General features: G+C 48.1%; 1 protein-coding gene across 1 annotated transcript in view; it reads right to left on the minus strand.

Annotated features, from left to right (window-relative positions):
- Positions 1 to 8,868, minus strand: part of LOC136579768 (cytochrome P450 2F2-like) — a 33,467-nt gene extending 24,599 nt beyond the window's left edge. The window contains exon 1 of the mRNA XM_066579834.1: positions 8,731 to 8,868. The gene's annotated coding sequence lies outside the window, so the exon portion shown is untranslated. The remainder of the gene's footprint in view (positions 1 to 8,730) is intronic.
- Between the last annotated feature and the right edge of the window lie 7,699 nt (positions 8,869 to 16,567).

Below are 16,567 nucleotides of genomic sequence, written 5' to 3' on the forward strand. Positions count from 1 at the left end.
TCTGTCTATACTGCTACTACTGAAATGTTAAAAATACTGTGCTCTCCCTATACTGCTGCAACGGAAATGCTTATCTGCTGCTTTGCCCATACTGCTTCTACGTAAATGTTACAGGGGTCTGTCTATACTGTTGCTACTGATATGTTACTGGGGTGTGTCCCTGCTGCTGCCAATGAGATGTTACTGGGGTTTCTCCCTACTGTTAGTACTGAACTGTTACTGGGGTCTGTCTATACTTATACTACTGAAATGTTACAGGCGTCTGTCTATACAGCTGCAAATGAAATGTTACTGGGGTCTGTCTATACTGCTGCCAAAGAAATGTTACTGGGGTCTCTCCCTACTGTTACTACTGAACTGTTACTGGGGTCTATCTATACTTATACTACTGAAATGTTACATGGGTCTGTCTATACTGCTGCAAATGAAATGTTACTGGGGTCTCTCCCTACTGTTAGTACTGAACTGTCACTGGGGTTTGTCTATACTTATACTACTGAAATGTTGCTAGGGTCTGTCTATATAGCTGCAAATGAAATGTTACTGGGGTCTCTCCCTACTGTTACTGCTGAACTGTTACTGCGGTCTGTCTATACTTATACTACTGAAAAGTTACAGGGGTCTGTCTATACAGCTGCAAATGAAATGTTACTGGGGTCTGTCTATATTGCTGCCAATGAAATGTTACTGGGGTCTCTCCCTACTGTTACTGCTGACCTGTACTGGGGTCTGTCTATACTTATACTACTGAAATGTTACAGGGGTCTGTCTATACAGCTGCAAATGAAATGTTACTGGGATCTGTCCCTACTGCTGCCAATGAAATGTTACTGGGGTCTGTCCCTACTGCTGCCAATGAAATGTTACAGGGGTATGTCCTACTGTTGCTACTGATATGTTACTGGGGTGTGTCCCTGCTGCTGCCAATGAGATGTTACTGGGGTTTCTCCCTACTGTTAGTACCGAACTGTTACTGGGGTCTGTCTATACTTATACTACTGAAATGTTACAGGCGTCTGTCTATACAGCTGCAAATGAAATGTTACTGGGGTCTGTCTATACTGCTGCCAATGAAATGTTACTTGGGTCTCTCCCTACTGTTACTACTGAACTGTTACTGGGGTATATCTATACTTATACTACTGAAATGTTACAGGGGTCTGTCTATACTGCTGCCAATGAAATGTTACTGGGGTCTCTCCCTACTGTTACTGCTGAACTGTTAATGCGGTCTGTCTATACTTAAACTACTGAAATGTTACAGGGGTCTGTTTATACAGCTGCAAATGAAATGTTACTGGGGTCTGTCTATACTGCTGCCAATGAAATGTTACTGGGGTCTCTCCCTACTGTTACTGCTGACCTAGACTGGGGTCTGTCTATACTTAAACTACTGAAATGTTACAGGGGTCTGTCTATACAGCTGCAAATGAAATGTTACTGGGATCTGTCCCTACTGCTGCCAATGAAATGTTACTGGGGTCTCTCCCTACTGTTAGTACTGATCTATTACTGGGGTCTGTCTATACTTATACTACTGAAATGTTACAGTGGTCTGTCTATACAGCTGCTAATGAAATGTTACTGGGGTCTGTCTATACTGCTGCAAATGAAATGTTACTGGGGTGTATCCCTACTGTTACTACTGAACTGTTACTGGGTTCTGTCTAAACTTACACTACTGAAATGTTACTAGGGTCTGTCTATACTGCTACTACTGAAATGTTACAATACTGTGCTCTCCCTATACTGCTGCAACGGAAATGTTTATCTGCTGCTTTGCCCATATTGCTTCTACGTAAATGTTACTGGGGCCTGTCTATACTGCTACTACTGAAATGATACTAATACTGGGCTCTCCCTATACTGCTTCTACGTAAATGTTACAGGGGTCTGTCTATACTGTTGCTACTGATATGTTACTGGGGTGTGTCCCTGCTGCTGCCAATGAGATGTTACTCGGGTCTCTCCCTACTGTTAGTACTGAACTGTTACTGGGGTCTGTCTATGCTTATACTACTGAAATGTTACAGGCGTCTGTCTATACAGCTGCAAATGAAATGTTACTGGGGTCTGTCTATACTACTGCCAATGAAATGTTACTGGGGTCTCTCCCTACTGTTACTACTGAACTGTTACTGGGGTATATCTATACTTATACTACTGAAATGTTACAGGGGTCTGTCTATACTGCTGCAAATGAAATGTTACTGGGGTCTCTCCCTACTGCTGCCAATGAAATGTTACTGAGGTCTCTCCCTACTGTTAGTACTGAACTGTTACTGGGGTTTGTCTATACTTATACTACTGAAATGTTACTAGGGTCTGTCTATACAGCTGCAAATGAAAAGTTACTGGGGTCTCTCCCTACTGTTACTGCTGAACTGTTACTGCGGTCTGTCTATACTTATACTACTGAAATGTTACAGGGGTCTGTCTATACAGCTGCAAATGAAATGTTACTGGAGTCTGTCTATACTGCTGCCAATGAAATGTTACTGGGGTCTCTCCCTACTGTTACTGCTGACCTGTACTGGGCTCTGTCTATGCTTATACTACTGAAATGTAACAGGGGTCTGTCTATACAGCTGCAAATGAAATGTTACTGGGGTCTGTCCCTACTGCTGCCAATGAAATGTTACTGGGGTCTGTCCTACTGTTGCCACTGAAATGCTACTTGGGTCTGTCCCTACTGATGCTACTGAAATGTTACTGGGGCCTGTCTATACTGCTACTACTGAAATGTTACTAATACTGGGCTCTTCCTATACTGCTGCTACGGAAATGTTACTGGGGCCTGTCTATACTGCTACTACTGAAATGTTATTAATACTGGGATCTCCCTATACTACTGCTATGGAAATGTTACTGGGGCCTGTCTGTACTGCTAGAACGGAAATGGTACTAATACTGGGCTCTCCCTATACTGCAGCTATGGAAATGTTACTGGGGTCTGTCCATACCCTTACCACTGAAATGTTACTAATTCTGAGCTCTGCCTATACTGCTGCTACTGCTATGTTACAGGGTTGTGGAAACGGAGGCTTCCCAAAGACAAGACGGCGGTTTTTCAGCAACGCGGTTACTGGGAAGGTGCATATAACCACGGACACGTAGACAGGACACGTACTACCTCAAAAACATTCCCCTCCTCCTCCTCCAACAATAAAAACATTCTTGGCAAATGCTTTCGCAGTGCTCCGTCTGGCGTCGGTCCAAGAATATCACCTAAAATGACACAATAAGAAAGCACCCCACCACATCCCCCGCCACGGCCCACTTAATCCTGGCCACATTCCGAAAACCAACTAAATAAAACCGTGCTAATAGGTCCACACTCCACAACTTAATCCTGGCCACATTCCAAAAACCAACTAAATAAAACCGCGCTACTATGTCCACACTCCATAACTTCATCCTGGCCACATTCAGAAAACCAACTAAATAAAACTGCGCTACTAGGTCACCAGGCGCGCCAATTTTTCAGCATTGCGGTTACTGGGAAGGTGCATATAACCACGGACACGTGCACGGGACACATACTGCCTCGAAAACATTCCCCTCCTCCTCCAACAATGAAAACATTCTTGGCAAATGCTTTCGCAGTGGTCCGTCTGGCGGCAGTCCAAGAATTTCACCTTAAACGACACAATTAGAAAGCACCCCACCACTCCCCCCGCCACGGCCCACTTAATCCTGGCCACATTCCGAAAACCAACTAAATAAAACCGCGGTACTAGTCCGTTATCCGTAGCTGAAGCTTTCAGCCGACTAGTAGAGCAATGGTGGCTTCTATGCTAAGTCCAAAGAGAAGCGTACAGTTAAGGTCGGAATACAGGTGACTATAGAATACAGCATCCCTGCAGGGCAAGGGACAGAGTAGCAGCAGGCACCGATCCTTGGTGGAAGCAGGCCAGCTGAGAACCACATACTCCCTGAATGATTTTGGACTGACTGATGACAAGGCCTTTACTTGTGATCATCTTTGGTAATTCCTAAGGAAGATGCGTGGTAGTAGCCGGAAACTTGGATTGCTATTTGCTAACACTTTGAAATGGACAACAGAAAACATATGAATGAAGCCTTTCCATATTTCAGCTTGAGATGAGGAGGAGAGCAGACTTTCAGTACCTTGAATATCCTTTTCATTGCAATCAAATGCCCCTCTCTTGTCTCAGAAAATACTAGCTTTTCCACATAGGTATTGTCTATCTGTCTATACTGTTACCACTGAAATCCCACTAATACTGGGCTCTGCCTATACTGCGGTTACGGAAATGTTACAGGGGTCTGTCGATACTGTTACTACTGAAATGTAACTGATACTGGGCTCTGCCTATACTGCAGCTACTGAAATGTTACTGGGTCCGTCTATACTGTTACTACAGAAGTGTTAATAGGGTCTCCCTAGACTTCTGCAACATAACTGTTAGTGGGGTCAGCTTATACCTTTGCTACAGGAGTATTACCGGGGTCTGTGCATACTATGGGTGCACTAAGTGTTCCCATCGCGTTGTGCAACGTACATGGCCCCCAAAAAAAATACCCAGACTGACTAGGGCATGCAGTGTGGGCCGAAGCCTACCTGCATTTTATCTCACGTTACCATAGCTATTCGGGGCACTGCAATGTTATGAATAATTCACAGAAAAAGCCAAAAACCCAATTCCCCTTTACTCTTCATAGGCTGTATCGCCAAGAGGCAGGCACAATCGCCATCGGCAAAATCGCAGTAGGATAGGCGCAACCGCCATAAGCACTACAAATATGCCGGCAGCCAGACATTGCTGTGGAGGACAAACTTGTCCATGGCAAGCTAATATGCTGTCACTCACTCAACCCACCCTGTCGGTGGGTTCCAGGGAGCCACCCATACTGTGGGTGCACACAGACTTCCCACAGCGGAGTTTTACGTACCTGTGACAATATAAATTACACATTCTGACTGGAGCATGCAGTGTGGGCCAAAGCCAACCTGCATTTCTACTCACGTTACCTCAGCTTTAAGGGCGGCAGTGCAATAGGATATTTTTATGTACCGTCGGTGGCTCCCTGGGACCCACCCCTGCTGTGGGTGCACAAAGACTTCCTATAGCGGAGTTGTACCGACCTGTGACTATGTAAATTACCCAGTCTGACTGGAGCATGCAGTGTGAGCCGAAGCCAACCTGCATTTCTTCTCGCGTTACCTCAGCCTTAAGGGAGGCACTGCAATGGGATTAATTTATGTACCGTCGGTGGGTTTCAGGGAGCCATCCATGCTGCGGGCGCACACGGACTTCCCATTGAGGAGTTGTACCTGCCTGTGTCTATTTATTAAAAAAAACAGTCTGACTGGGCATGCAGTGTGGGCCGAAGCCCACCTGTATTTTATCTGACGTTAGCTCAGCTGTGCAGGGCACTGCAATGGGATGTATTTATGTACCGCCGGTGGCACCCTGGGACCCACCCATGCCGTGGGTGCACACGGAATTCACATAGGGGAGTTGTACCTGCTTGTGTCTATTTATAAAAAAAAGAGTCAGACTGGGGCATGCAGTGTGGGCCAAAGCCCACCTGTATTTAATCTGACGTTAGCTCAGCTGTGCAGGGCACTGCAATGGGATTTATTTATGTACCGCCCGTGGGTTCCAGGGAGCCACCCATGCTGTGGGTCCACACGGAATTTCCATGGCGGAGTTGTACCTGCCTGTGACTATTTCTAAAAAAACCCAGTCTGACTGGGGCATGCAGTGTGGGCCAAAGCCCACCTGTATTTTATCTGACGTTAGCTCAGCTGTGCAGGGCACTGCAATGGGATGTATTTATGTACCGACGGTGGCTTTCTTGGACCCACCCATGCTGTGGGTGCACACGGAATTCACATAGGGGAGTTGTACCTGCCTGATCTTTTTATAAAAAAACGAGTCAGTCTGGGGCATGCAGTGTGGGACAAAGCCCACCTGTATTTAATCTGATGTTAGCTTAGCTGTGCAGTACACTGCAATGGGGTTTATTTATGTACCGCCGGTGGGTTCCAGGGAGCCACCCATGCTGTCGGTCCACAGGGACTTCACATAAGGGATAGGTACCTGCCTGTGTCTATGTATTAAAAACACCGGTCAGGCTGGGGCATGCAGTGTGGGCCGAAGCCCACCTGCATTTAATTTGACATTAGCTCAGCTGTGCAGGGCACTGCAATGGGATGTATTTATGTACCGCCGCTGGCTTCCTGGGACCCACCCATGCTGCGGGTGCACACGGAATTCACATAGGGGAGTTGTACCTGCCTGTGTCTATTTATAAAAAAAACGAGTCAGACTGGGGCATGCAATGTGGGCCAAAGCCCGCCTGTATTTAATATGACGTTAGCTCAGCTGTGCAGGGCACTGCAATGGGATTTATTTATGTACCGTCGGTGGGTTCCAGGAAGCCACCCATGCTGTATGTCCACTCCACACAGACTTCCCATAGGGGAGTTGTACCTGCCTGTGACTATTAAAGGAGATGTCCCGCGCCGAAACGGGTTTTTTTTTTTTAAACCCCCCCCCCGTTCGGCGCGAGACAACCCCGATGCAGGGGTTAAAAAAACCACCCGCACAGCGCTTACCTGAATCCCGGCGGTCCGGTGACTTCAATACTTACCGCTGAAGATGGCCGCCGGGATCCTCCGTCTTCGTGGACCGCAGCTCTTCTGTGCGGTCCACTGCCGATTCCAGCCTCCTGATTGGCTGGAATCGGCACGTGACGGGGCGGAGCTACACGGAGCCGCTCTCTGGCACGAGCGGCTCCATAGAAGACTGCTGAAGACCCGGACTGCGCAAGCGCGGCTAATTTGGCCATCGGAGGCCAAAAATTAGTCGGCTCCATGGGAACGAGGACGCTAGCAACGGAGCAGGTAAGTAAAAAACTTTTTATAACTTCTGTATGGCTCATAATTAATGCACAATGTATATTACAAAGTGCATTATTATGGCCATACAGAAGTGTATAGACCCACTTGCTGCCTCGGGACAACCCCTTTAATTTAAAAAAACTAGTCTGTCTCGGGCATGCCGTGTGGGCCGAAATCCACCTGTACTTTATGTCACGTTAGTTCAGCTATCTGGGGCACTGCAATGGGATTTATTTATGTTCCGTTGGTGGCTTCCTGGGACCCACCCATACTGTGGGTCCACACAGAATTCCAGAGCGGAGTTGTACCTGCCTGTGTCTATGAAAAAAGGCCAGACTGACTAGGGCATGGAGTGTGGGCCAAAGCCAACCTGTACTTTATCTCACGTTAGCTCAGCAATCCGGGGCACTGCATTGGGACAAACTAGAGGAGCAATACAGCGCTAATAAGACGTTCACAGCTACACTAGCATTGGAGTCCACGATTGCTGAGGGTTTGTGCAGAGGCCTATGTCCTGGGTGCAGCGAAAGTCTGCTTCCTGCCTACGATTGCTGAGGCTGTGGGCCAAGGCCTATATCGTCGGCGCGGTGCAAGTCTGCCATGTTTGGCCACTCTGATTTATTTATTGTTCATGTCTTGGGTGGCCTAGGACCCACCTATGCTGTTGGTGCACACTTAGTTCCCATCGCGGTGTTTGACCTGTCTGGCACAAAGACACTGACTGACTTGGGTAGGGGACAGAGTGCAGATCGCTTTCCCCTTGCAGTGTTGATTGAGCTATGCGACACCTAGACAAAAGAATTGCTATTTAACTCCTAGCACAGGATTGAAATGAAGATCGAACGTCAATTTCTCATCGATTCTCTACAGCATTGTGGGCTATCACCCCGCCCCTTTTAAAGAGGGTCGCTGCCTGGCCCTGCCAACCCTGTGCAGTGTGTGCCTCCGGTTCCTCCTCATGGCAGACACACTTACAAATAGACACTTGGGTTGTGTGGCTATGCAGCCAGCGTGTGGCATGAGGGCAGCTGAAGGCTGCGCAGGGACACTTTTGTGTGCGCTGCGGACACAGGGTCGTGGGGGATGGGGGGGGGGGGGGGGGGTTGGGCAGCATGTAACCCAGGAGAAGAGGCAGCGGTGTGTCCCGCAGGCAGTGCTTGTGCTTAGTTGGAGGTAGTGTGGTGCTTAGCTAAGGTGTGGCTTACTAATGAGTGTTTGTCCGAAGAAAAAATTGTTAGCGGGGGGGTCCACTCTTGCCGCTATTGTGGCTTAATAGTGGGGCCTGGGAACTTGAGATACAGCCCTGCATGTTGCCCCTCGCCTGCCCTATCCGTTTCTGTGTCGTTTCCATCACTTTCTTGGGTTTTCTATATTTTCACAAATGAAAACCTTAGCGGAGCATGGGTCATATACAAAAATGCTCGAGTCGCCCATTTACTTCAATGGGGTTGGTTACTCGAAACGAACTCTCGAGAATCGCGGAAAGTTCGACTCAAGCAACGAGCGCCCGAGCATTTTGGTGCTCGCTCATCTCTATTCATTTCATCTTTCAAAAACACAAGAAGTGATCAAAAAGGGATAAATGTGCACCAAAATGATACAAATCAAAACTAAAGTTCGTCCCACATAACATAAGCCTTTGGACAGCACCGTATACAAAGACATTAAAACGGCATGGTGTTTGAATACAGGGATGCCAAAAATAAATTGTTTTCCAAAATAAAGTGTTTTTATTGTGCAAAAGTTAAAAGACAAAAAAATATATATACATAATTTTGGTATTGTTGAAACCAGAATATGATTGCCTGTGTATTTTTCACATTATAATAAAGGCTGAGTACGCATTCAGGGCTTACCTGCTATCTATGGGTACTTCATAAGGACCAGGATTCCAAATCGCAGAGTCGTACTGACAGTCTCTGTTCCGCCAAAGAGCAGATTTTGAACGGTTCTTCGCAAACTTTTGGCAGGGAAGCCGGAATCTGGATTATTCATTTCCTAAAGACATAAAACTATTACATTTACTGGAAAAGATAGGCTGTACTTTTCTAGAAAGACAACCAAATTGTGGCTGACCTCATATTGTTGTGAGTCTTGAATACATATACAAGAAGGTGCGGAAAATGGCGCACACACTGAGGTCTGGACAGTAGTTTTTACTAATTGATTTATTTGTCTAAGTTCTGATCTTACCATCCAAAACCTTACTTACTTGGGGTCCATGATTAAGGGTGCGTTCACACGAGCGCATAAACGGCGCGTTTTTGCGCCCAATCGTATAAATGTGACCATCTGAGGCATTGGTTTCCAATGTATTCGTTCGCACGGGCGATTTTACGGCGCGTAAAAACGGCAACCCGAAAAAAAAACGGAACATATGCGACCGAAATACGCGCCAACGCATATTCGATGGCTGAAAAGATAGTTTGCAAAGTAGGAACAAACGATAATACGCTTTCTAGCTCTGGAAAAACGTTCTTTCCGGCGATTAAACGCTGCGCACGTGCAAACGTAAATACGCCTATGCTCGTGTGACCGCGCCCTAAGGGTGCTTTTGCACGGAAAGATACATTTCCAGTAATAAAGGCTGATTGATGATAATGCAAATCGATTGGCGCTCATTTAGTAACATTTGTATTATTTAATAGTTGTGAGGTTTTCATACAAATAGTTTTTATACAAGGGGACATACTGTGGATAAATGATGATTTTTATGTCTCCATAGAAGATGCGAAGCACAAAAGAGCAAGTCATCATTTGGCATTCAATCGCAGGACATGTTTATATGATGATCACTCCATGATTATGGCCTATCTTTAAAGGGATTATTCCGTAGTAAACAATTATTGGCCTAATCCTAGGATAGGCCATCAATAGTTGATCAGCAGAGGTCGTCTAGGACCCCTGAAGATCAACTGTTCACCAGGCCTGTGTATACTGGGCTAATTTCTACAAGAAGCAGACAGCTCCATTCCCAGTGCAGTGGTGATGCTTTGTAGTACAGGCATAGTTCCCATTCTCGTGTGTTAGCGCAAAATTTCGCTATTTCAGATATACTGTGCGTTTCCAAATTTAGATAATATGTGTACTGGCCTGGAGAGCCTTCAAAGACAACACGGCTTACATCATGTGTCCCAAAAAGAATCTCTAGCTTTATTAAGCGCGAGTAAAACTTAAATAAGTTTCAACACAGGAAGTATACAGTTACATCATTTAGCATGCTGATTGGTCGTTTTCAGAGGGAGGTATTTGTGAGGTAGCTTGTGATGTCATCCATCTGGGAGGAACTTCGGAGTGCACGCTCAGTTCATTCTTGAATTTGGTCTCATGAGAAGAACATCCTGTTTCTCCTCTCTGCTTGACCAAGATGAAGACAATCCTAGATAGGTTTTTGCCAGTTAGAACCGGTTTGACCAGTATTGGGACAATAGACACTGCTCCTTAAATTCTTGTGGAGGTGGGGGGGGGGGGGCGATGTTCCCTTCCCCCAGAGGTTCAGACCGGAAACACAACATAGCATCTTCACAGTTGACAAAAATACAGAAAATACATACAAAATGGTGAACATATTGGATATCTCCCACACGTGCCAGGAGACATCCTATGAACACATTCGCAGTTATGGCTGACTGATGAGGGACCTGAACAGGGGAACCCCTTTAATAAGTCAGAATTCCCTAACAGGGTATTTGAGAAGGAGTTTTATAAAGCAGACAAACATGACACAAGTGTGAACACAGCCTAAGGGTGGCTTCACACCAGCATGTTTTTGTGCTTACATAGGTGTGTACATAAATGCACACCCATGTATGTGCAAAAACACGCGTGAATGCAGGTCCGTGCATCGTTTTTAATGGAGCGCGAATCCTGCCACCGGCTACATTGAAAACAATGGTCTGCCGGAACCCCTGCATTGTTTATCAGGGAAGGGCTTTACATATAAGCCCTTCCCTGAAAAACAAAAATTTTAGTGTAAAAATAAATAAAATAAACGTACCTGTCCACTGCTGCCATCACCCCCGCGGGGATAAAGAACACATCTACTGCATGCGGCAAATGTTTCCTTCATCCCCGCTAGTAAAAAGAATTCCATGCTGCTACATCTGCCACATTTGTGACAGATGCAGCAGAGGAATTCTTCAGACGCGGCTCCATTGAAAACAATGCATGCATGCACTATCGTGCATGCATGTCCTATCTTTGCAGGCACACTCCTGTAAAGCACAGACATGTGCACACACCATAGAGAATGCATTGGAGCTAATAGACACGTGTTTTTGTGCGTGCGTATGCACGCACAAAATACATGCTCGTCTGAAGCCACCCTAAGGTCAAAAATATATGCAATCATGCGCAACTACACTCGCTGCTACAGAGTGAAGTTGTGCATGAATCAAGTTTTTTTGTATTTTCCAGGCCATTCAAACTCCACACCATAGTGCGCAAGTCTGAAAAAAACAGCAGGAAGATAGGTCCTGCCCTACCTTTTCTCACCCATACTTTTAATGGGCAAGAATACCGCTAATGAAAACGAAACCATTGAAATCAATACATTTGTTTCATCCCGTTATGTAGCTGTGATTATCACAGCTGCTTAACAAGACTAAAAAACGCTCATGTGAAGAATCCTTAAGTGATAGATTATGTTGATTTTAGATTTGGTAATTTTTATCTCCTTAATCTTGATGAGGTAACAATCTATATAATCTCGAGGATTTTCTGGATCAAGTGTTTCCTCATGCTTCTTGATAGATTCATCTGTGATGTCATAGATATCTTGAAAATTTGTCTTTAGCTTTCTATGTGGACCTGGCAGATAGTTCATAAAATTTGGATACATGTTGTAGAGCTGAGGTATAAGAAAAGAAAAGTAAATCCCTTTTGTTAGTTATTGTTTACTTCATCATGATGCATCTAAAATGGGTTGTCTAACAATGACAATCCTTTCAATGTAGACATCATACAGAGGGGTCTCAAAACTTAGAGTAGCTTTGGCAATACCGCTACATCCATGCTTTTTATTTGATGGGTGACATTTATGCTATATTTCCCTTGGAGCAGCCACTGCAAGACAAATGTACGACCTCAAAAGCGATTTCAGTTGATTTCCAAGAAGTAGAAAAGCCGGCTTCTCTTTAACGTGATTGTCTGGCTGCCAGATGATTTTTTAAGTATAGCTGCAAATGTGTTAAATGTTAGTGCAAACCAATATTTGCTATACGATATGCTATTTGGGTCCAAATTTAATTGTTAGAGGTTAGGTGAGCTGAGAAGACTAATATTAAATCATACAGCATGGGATGTGATAAGAGATGAGCGAGCACCAAAATGCTCGGGTGCTCGTTGCTGGAGTTGAACTTTCCGCGATGCTCGAGGGTTCGTTTCGAGTAACAAACCCCATTGAAGTCAATGGGCGACTCCAGCATTTTTGTATATCGCCGATACTCTCTAAGGTTTTCATTTGTGAAAATCTGCAAAACCCAAGAAAGTGATGGAAACGACACAGAAACGGATAGGGCAGGCAAGGGGCAACATGCTGGGCTGCATTTTAGGTTCCCAGGTCCCACTATTAAGCCACAATAGTGGCAAGAGTGCCCCCCCCCCCCCCCACCGCTAACAATTTTTTCTTCGGACAAATCCTCATTAGTAAGCCACACCTTAGCTCACCACACTACCTCCAACTAAGCACAAGCACTGCCTGCGGGACACACCGCTGCCTCTTCTCCTGGGTTGCATGCTGCCCAACGCCCCCGCACGACCCAGTGTCCACAGCGCACACCAAAGTGTCCCTGCGCAGCCTTCAGCTGCCCTCATGCGACACGCTGGATGCATAGCCACACCACCCTCATGTCTATTTATAAGTGCATCTGCCATGAGGAGGAACCAGAGGCACACACTGCAGAGGTTTGGCAGGGCCAGGCAGTGACCCTCTTTAAAAGGGGCGGGGCGATAGCCCACAATGCTGTACAGAAGCAATGAGAAATCCAATCCTGTGCCACCTCCGTCAGGAGCTGCAAAAGTGGGCATAACAATGGGGGAATCCATGTGCCACACACTATTCATTCTGTCAAGGTGTCGCATAGCTCAATCGACACTGCGAGGGGAAAGCCATCTACGCTCTGCCCCTTACCCAAGTCAGTCAATGTCTTTGTGCCAGACAGGACAAACACCGCGATGGGAATTAAGTTTGCACAAACAGCATAGGTGGGTCCTTGGAAACCCAAGAAATCAACAAAAAATTGATCTGAGCGGCCAAACATGGCAGACTTGCACCGCGCCCATGACATAGGCCTCGGCCAACAGATTCAGCAATCCTAGGCAGGTAGCGGACTTTCACTGCACCCAGGAAATAGGCCTCTGCACAAACCCTCAGCAATCACGGGCCTACAGCGGACTCCAATGCTAGCGTAGCTGTGCACGTCTTATTAGCGCTGTATTGCTCCTGTAGTTTGTCCCAATGCAGTGCCCCGGATAGTAGAGCTAACGTCAGATTAAATACAGGTGGGCTTCGGCCCACACTGCATGCCCCAGTCAGACTGGGGTTTTTTATAAGTGTACACAGGCAGGCACAACTCCCTAATGTGAAGTCCGTGTGGTCCCACAGCATGGTTGGGTCCCAGGAAGCCACACTGCTCCCTCCGACTCAGCCTGGACTGGGGAGGTGTGAGACAGTCTTGCTGGGGAGCCATAAAGCTGGCAAAGGCCTTGGAGAGTGTTCCCCTGCCTGCGCTGAACATGCTGCCTGATCTCCGCGCCTCCCCTTCTACTTGGCCCTCGGAACTGCGCCATCGGCCACTAGCGCTGTCAGATGGGAAGTTTACCATCTGTTTGTCCACCAGGGCCCTGTGGTATTGCATCACTCTCAAAACCCTTTCCTCTTCGGGAATGAGAGTGGAAAGGTTATCCTTATACCGTGGGTCAAGCAGTGTGTACACCCAGTAAACCGTAGTGGCCAGAATGCGTCTAACGCGAGGGTCACGAGAAAGGCATCCTAACATGAAGTCAGCCATGTGTGCCAGGGTACCTGTACGTAACATATGGCTGTCCTCACTAGGAAGATCACTTTGAGTATCCTCCTCCTCCTCCTCAGGCCATACACGAGGAATGGATGAGAGGCAAGCAGCATGGGTACCCTCTGCAGTCGGCCCAGCTGTCTCTTCCTCCTCAGGCTCCTCCCCCCCCTCCTCCACGCGCTGAGATATAGACCTGAAGGTCCTCTGACTATCCAGCCACATACTGTCTTCCCCCGCCTCCGTTTCCGCCCGCAAAGCATCAGCCTTTATGCTTTGCAGGGAACTTCTCAACAGGCATAGCAGGAGAATGGTGACACTAATGATTGCAGCATCACCGCTCACCATCAAGGTGGACTCCTCAAAGTTTCCAAGGACCTGGCAGATATCTGCCATCCAGGCCCACTTCTCTCTAAAGAATTGAGGAGGCTGACTCCCACTTCGCTGCCCATGTTGGAGTTGGTATTCCACTATAGCTCTACGCTGCTCATACAGCCGGGACAACATGTGAAGCGTAGAGTTCCACCGTGTGCAAGACATAAAGCAGTCGGTGCACTGGCAGATTAAACCGATGTTGCAGGGTGCGCAGGGTGGCAGCGTCCGTGTTGGACATGCGGAAATGTACGCTGACCCGGCGCACCTTGCCGAGGAGGTCTGACAAGTGTGGGTAGCCTTTCAGAAACCGCTGAACCACCAAATTAAAGACGTGGGCCAGGCATGGCACGTGCGTGAGGCTGCCGAGCTGCAGAACCGCCACCAGGTTACGGCTGTTGTCACACAAGACCATGCCCGGTTGGAGGCTCAGTGACGAAAGCCAGCGGTCGGTCTGCTCTGTCAGACCGTGCAACAGTTCGTGGGCCGTGTGCCTCTTCTCTCCTAAGCTGAGTAGTTTCAGCACGGCCTGCTGACGCTTGCCCACCGCTGTGCTGCGCGACACCGACTGCTGGTGACGTGCTACTGCTGACAAGTCTTTATTGCGAGGTAGAGGTTGCGTTGGAGGAGGAGGAGGAGGAAGGTTTAGTGCAGGTGGCATACACCGCCGCAGATACCAGCACCGATCTGGGGCCCACAATTCTGGGGATGGGTAGTACATGAGCGGTCCCAGGATCTGACTCGGTCCCAGCCTCCACTAAATTCACCCAATGTGCCGTCAGGGAGATATAGTGGCCCTGCCCGCCTGTGCTTGTCCACGTGTCCGTTGTTAAGTGGACCTTGGCAGTAACCTCGTTGGTGAGGGCGCGTATGATGTTGCGTGAGACGTGGTCGTGCAGGGCTGGGACGGCACACCGTGAAAAGTAGTGGCGACTGGGGACAGAGTAGCGCGGAGCTGCGGCCGCCATCATGTTTTTGAACGCCTCAGTTTCTACCAGCGTGTAAGGGAGCATCTCCAGGTTGATCAATTTGGCTATGTGGACATTTAAAGCTTGAGTGTGCGGGTGTGTGGCGGCGTATTTGCGCTTTCGCTCCAACGATTCTCTTAGCGACAGCTGCACGCTGCGCTGAGAGACATTGCTGGAGGGACCGAGGACAGCGGAGGTGAGAGTGTGGGTCCAGGCCAGGAGATGGTCGTGCCTGTGTCGTGAGTGGTGGGTTGGATCTCAGTGGCAGATTGGGGCACAGGGGGAGAGGCAGTCGCGCAAGCTGGAGGCGGTGAACGGCCTTCGTCCCACCTTGTGGGGTGCTTGGCCATCATATGCCTGCGCATACTGGTGGTGGTGAGGCTGCTGATGGTAGCTCCCCAGCTGATCTTGGCGCGACAAAGGTTGCACACCACTGTTCGTTGGTCGTCCGCCGTCTCAGTGAAAAACTGCCACACCTTAGAGCATCTTGGCCTCTGCACGGTGGTTTGGCGTGAGGGGGTGCTTTGGGAAACAGGTGGTGGATTATTCGCTCTTGCCCTGCCTCTACCCCTGGCCACCCCACTGCCTCTTCCAACCTGTCCTGCGGCTGCAATTGCCTCCCCCTCTGAAGGCCTGTCCTCAGTCAGCTTATCACACCAGGTGGGGTCAGTCACCTCATCGTCCAGCGGCCCTTCCTCCGAATCCTCTGTGCGCTCCTCCCTCGGACTTACTGCCCTCACTACTACCTCACTGATAGACAACTGTGTCTCATCGTCATCGTCCTCCTCACCCACTGAAAGCTCTTGAGACAGTTGCCGGAAGTCCCCAGCCTCATCCCCTGGACCCCGGGAACTTTTCAAAGGTTGGGCATCGGTCACGACAAGCTCCTCCGGTGGGAGAGGAACCATTGTTTCCCAATCTGGGCAGGGGCCCGAGAACAGTTCCTGGGAGTCTGCCTGCTCCTCAGAATGTTTCATTTTCATGGAGTGAGGAGGCTGGGAGGAAGGAGGAGCAGCAGCTAGAGGATTCAGAGTTGCAGCAGTGGACGGCGTAGAAGACTGGGTGGTCGATAGATTGCTGGATGCACTTTCTGCCATCCACGACAGGACCTGCTCACGCTGCTCATTTTTTAATTAAGGTCTACGACGTGGACCCAAAAATTGCGATATGAAGCTGGGGATCCCAGAAACTGTCCTCTCTCCTACTCCCGCAGCATCCGGCTGCGATTCACCTGGACCAGGAGCTCGTCCTATGCCCACACCCTCACTTGGGACTCCGTGTGCTCAACCGCGACCGCGTCCACGTCCTCTGCCCCTACCCCTCAGCATGCTTGATTAAGAATC

The sequence above is a fragment of the Eleutherodactylus coqui genome, chromosome 10 (assembly GCF_035609145.1).
Source record: "Eleutherodactylus coqui strain aEleCoq1 chromosome 10, aEleCoq1.hap1, whole genome shotgun sequence".
Taxonomy (NCBI): Eukaryota; Metazoa; Chordata; class Amphibia; order Anura; family Eleutherodactylidae; genus Eleutherodactylus; species Eleutherodactylus coqui.